General features: G+C 40.8%; 1 long non-coding RNA gene across 1 annotated transcript; it reads left to right on the forward strand.

The window, feature by feature from the left end:
* The first annotated feature begins 3,994 nt into the window (after positions 1-3,994).
* On the forward strand, positions 3,995-4,511 carry LOC119584872. The gene is made up of 3 exons (XR_005229845.1): positions 3,995-4,079; positions 4,225-4,278; positions 4,392-4,511. It is a non-coding gene; the product is annotated as an uncharacterized LOC119584872 (long non-coding RNA).
* Positions 4,512-5,000: the final 489 nt, after the last annotated feature.

Below are 5,000 nucleotides of genomic sequence, written 5' to 3' on the forward strand. Positions count from 1 at the left end.
CGGCTCGGCTCGCCACTTTGGAACCGGAAAAGAGCCCCGCCCCCTCGCGCGCTGTCACGGCTTTTAAAACCCCTGTGGCCCAGTTCGGTTGTCGTTGATGGGTTCATTTTCCCCAAAAGATTTTTCTTTTTTTTTCTCTCTTCAAGACGGGTCATTAATTTCGTGCAAAGATGGAATATTTTATGCAAGTTTTTGGCAATAAAACCTTCCTTCCAAACAGTATACCACCCTTAAAAAATTTTTTGCCCACACTTTTGCACAAATTTTATATAGATATTTATAAACATTTGACTAACGTCGAACTTACACCTTTTTTTTAATTTATAGTTACTTTGATTTAAATTTATAGGAATTGAAAATTATTTGAATATATAGAATGATAATGAATGAATTATAAAAAATATGATAATGAGCTAATTACAAAATTTATGTAATACAACCCCCAAGCATTTTGTGTTTTTCAATATTTTTTACCGATATTGGATATTTCGATCTTGTTTTTAATGCAAAAATTTTTTTTTTGTCTTTAGCACACACAAAAAAAAATTTATAATGAAACAAGGCAGTAATTACAGCTGAATACAACAATATTCTGCATGAGTTGAAATCGATTTTACATCTGACCGGTATAATTTTTTCCCCGTTTTATAAAACTTGTATAAAATTGTATACCCATTTAAAAGCGCACAAAAGAAAACTTTTTTCACTTTTTACTTTGCAAAAAGAGACTGCTTTTTTTTTTTTTTTTTTTTTTTTTTTTTTACAGAATAGAGAAACTCAGATGATGTAAGAAAGAAAATTAGAGAATGTGGAAAAAAAAACTCTAATTCAAGTCAAAATTTTCCCCTGAACAATGGCATTCCCAAATATAACCCCGGGGCATGAAGAACACTTTTTACCTAAATGAATCGAAAAGGCCCTTGAATTACCATCATAAAGTCTCTAGGGAGCACCTGGTGCGACCTTCCCTTGCAAAAAAACATACTTTAAAGGCCCTGCAAAATCTGGGTGAAAAGTAGTCCCCCTTGTATACGCATCACAGACAGTCACTTAAAAGTATTGTGACATTTGCAGGTGGGGGGTCGGGGCGCTGAGGCCGGGGTCGGGAACCGATGTAGACGACAAGGAGTCCCCGGACAAATACAAAGCTATAAAAAAGGCTTCGATATCTGCATCAATCAGTTATTGTTGAGGCAAGCGTAGCCAAAAAAGGACTGGGGGACCACCTGTTCCCGATATCCCCCTGGGCCCTGTTTTTGTATTGCCACACCATCCCCCCACGCCCCCCCCTCGACCCTATGAATGAAGTCTGGCAGGTCCCATTCCTAGTGGCGTGTGGGCGGGGTTGGGTGCTCCAGGTGGGGGTTTCGACGTAAGAAAATTTGATCGGACGAGGACGACCTGAAGACTAGAGATTCGCAGGGCATGAGCTGGGGAGAGGAAGGGGGGGTGGTTGAAACTCCCACCTCCCCAAGCGCCGCTCCCTTCAATTTTTTAGGGCGGAAAGCGCCCCGGCCCCCAGTAGCGTGTCCCGTGGCCGCCCGGGCCGCCTTTCCAGGCCCCCGAGATATACGCTTTAGTGATAAAAAGAGGTTACCGCTTGGTTCGAACCCCATGGCGGTCGCGGCGCCCCCCCCTTTGTGATGTGCTCGTGGGGGGGGCCTCTATTCCCCCCCCGTCGCCCCCGAAAAAGCGGTATTGGCCACGTGCCCCTTTATCTCTGTGTGAAAATTTTACACACACACACCACACACACACACATATTTTATATTTATATATAATATATAATATTATATAATATATATTAATATATATATTATATATATATGATGTAGTATATTTTAATAATAATATTATATGTATATTATATATATATATATTATATATATATAAAATTTTAATATATATATTATATATGTGTGTGGTTGTGGTTTGTGTGTGTGCGTTTTTTGTGTGGTGCGTGTGCGTGTGGTTTTTGTGTGTGGTGTGTGTTTTGGGGCGTGTGTGGGGGCGTGTGGGTGTGCGTATGCGTGGCGGTGGGTGGTGTGTGTGGTGTGTGTGTGTGTGTGTGTGTGTGTGTGTGTGTACTCCAACCATCACATTGTATATGGGAGTGTATTATATATGAATAACATATAAAAAATATATACATACACCCCACAAACAAACAAAAACCACAACACAACACCACACACACACAATATATATAATATTATTAAAATATAATATATAATATAATATATATATATATATATAATATATATTATTTATTTATTTTTTTATTTAAATTTATTATTTATTTATTTTTTTATAAAAAAAAAAAAAAAAAAAAAAAAAAAAAAAATAAATATATATATATATATATATATATATATAAATTATATATTATAATAATATATATACGTACGATACAAAAAATATGTCATCACCCGTTGTCTTTTTTTTTTACTTTGTCTTCTTCCCTTTCCTTCTCTCCCTTTTATCCCTTACTATCTGTCAGTCTACTTATCAGTTCGTTTGCGGGTATGTCTGTCATCACCTCCCTTTTTCCTTTTTATTTTTTTATCACCTTCCCCTTCTTTCCCCTCTCTTTTTTCTTTTTTCCCCCCTTTTCCCCTTTCCTTTTTTCCCCTCTCTCTCTCTCTCTCTCCTCTTCCTTCTCTCCCCTTTTTTCTTCTTCTCCCTCTCTCTCTCTCTCTCTTTGTCTCTCTCTCTCTCTCTCTCTGCTCTTCTCTCTCTTTCTCTCTTCTTTCTCTCTTTTTTCTCTCTCCTTTTCCCCCTTTCTGCTTCTGTTCCCAAAACTAAAGCCCCCCATTGCTGTCCCGGTTCTTTCCCGGGCATATATACGCGTGCATTCGGGTTTTTTGAACATACTTAATGCATAAATCCGGGAAAATATTTTGATCCCGGAGAAGTATGAGGCCTTTTGTTAAACCTTTTTTCTTTTTCAGCAAGCCCCCCCGGAAAAAAAATCTTTGGGGGGGGGGGGAAAGAGCGCCTGTTCCTTTGGGACGAGGATATCCTTTCCGCCCCGGGCCAAAAAGTCGCCAGGGGAGACGAAAATGAAGAGCTGGGTGGGGGAGGAGCCCCCACTCGTGGCCAGGCGGCCGGCCCGCCCGCCGCGGCGCTTGAACAAGGCTTGAAAAAGGGAAAGTCTTTTTTTTGTTCTTTGTTTTGTTGTTTTTTTTTTTGTTTTGGGTTGTGGGTTTGTTTTGGGGTTGCGGTGGGGCAAAAATTTTAAATAAAATTTTTTTTTTAAAAATTAATTTTAAAAAAATTATATATTTTTACCCCAAAATTGGGTAAAGTGACGGTGAAAAGAAAAAAATTTGGAGTCGAAAACCCCTTTTTGGAATGTGGGGTTTGTTTTGGGGGTTTTTGGGGAAAATTTTATTAATTTTTTAAACCCTAAATTTATTTAAATAAATAATATTTTAATTATACCACATTTACGCCGGCCGGTTTTTCCCTTTTCGAAAAGGCTGCACATTTAGGACTTAGGGAAAGAGGGTTAGTTTGAAAAGTTTTTTGTTTTTGGGCAAGGAGAGGGAAAACAGGGAATGGCCCAAAAACAAAAAAAAGCCGAGGAAAACCAAGAAAAAAGGACGGGAAAAAAGAAAATCTATATTGACCTAGAACGGTAGTTTTTTTTCCGTTTCGTTCTACGCCCCTTTTTGTATTAAAACCGTAAAACAAATAGCGCATGATATTTGCAAAAAACCCCAAAAGGGACGTTTAGCAGGAGATGATTGTAAATAGTTGAAACAGTTTTAATGGTAATTAAGCATATATTCTGCTGCCACTTGGCGCTGAAACCCGAACAGTTGTTCGAGATGCACCGCCGCCGCCGAGCCGAGCCTTCGTGCCTGGGCGATGAGGTGTGCGCTCCCCCCCCCGCCCGCGTGGAGCGTGGTGTACCCTGGAAGGCAGACTTGAGCGGTCCCTGAGGAAAAGAGTGTGCAGCCAGCCTAGGTCAAACTTGTGTTCCCGGGCGAGGCCCCATCGCGTCACTCTACACAATGACACGCCCCTGCAGACCACCGTCGACATCGGGGACTGCCACGGGCACTGTGCGCACGGTACGAGCCACGCCTCGGGACTTCGGCTGGCGGTCTCCTTCCTGTATGGCTTCCTTCACAAAATCAGTTCAAACATTATTGAGCTTTGTATCAAGGTCTCATAGAACTTATCTGAATTCATAAGCACATCGGGTCTCTCTTTCAGAACTGGGATGTAAACCTATTAAGACGAGGACTGTGACTGTCGAGGGTCCAAATGGTAAGCACCCTTGTAGAAGTTTAAACTAACATAGGGCGATTAAAATAAATATGAAGATAATCCAAGTTCCTTAAACAATAAGATACAGGGGTTTCATACTGGCTTCAACGCAGGGTCAGAGTGCCTGACGGTGGTGGAGCAGTGCGGGTGCGAGGCGGCCTGCGCTACCGCGCGCTGCACTTTTCCCGCAAGTCTACAACTACACGGATGCAGATGAACCTACTGTGGAGGTGAGGCCAGAGCGAAAAGGGGGAATGGGGGAGGGAGGAAAAACAGAATAAAAGGGAAGATGGAGGTAGCAGTAGAATAAAGGGAAAAAAAAAAAGGGAAAAAAAAGGAAAGGAAGGAAAAAGGGAAAGGAAAAGGGAGTGTATGCTGAGATAGGATAGGGGAAAAAAAAAGAGGGAAGGGAGGGAAAAATTTAAGGGGAAAAAAATTTTAAAAAGAAAAAACGGGAAATTTTGAAAGGGGGAAATAGGAAAATGAAAAAGGAATCTTTTTCTTTTTCCCTTTCCCTTTTTTTCCCCCTTTTTTTTTTTTCTCTTTCATTTTCCCCTTTTTTCCCCCCCTTTTTTCTCCCTTTTTTTTTTTTTTTTTTTTCCCTTTTTTCTCTCTTCTCTCCTTCTCTCTTCTCCCCTCTCTCTCTCTCTCTCTCTCCTCCCCCCCTCTCTCCCCTCTCCCTCTCCCCTCCTCCCTTCTCTCTCTTTTCTTTCTCTTTTCTC

The sequence above is a fragment of the Penaeus monodon genome, chromosome 18, assembly GCF_015228065.2.
Source record: "Penaeus monodon isolate SGIC_2016 chromosome 18, NSTDA_Pmon_1, whole genome shotgun sequence".
Lineage (NCBI taxonomy): Eukaryota > Metazoa > Arthropoda > Malacostraca > Decapoda > Penaeidae > Penaeus > Penaeus monodon.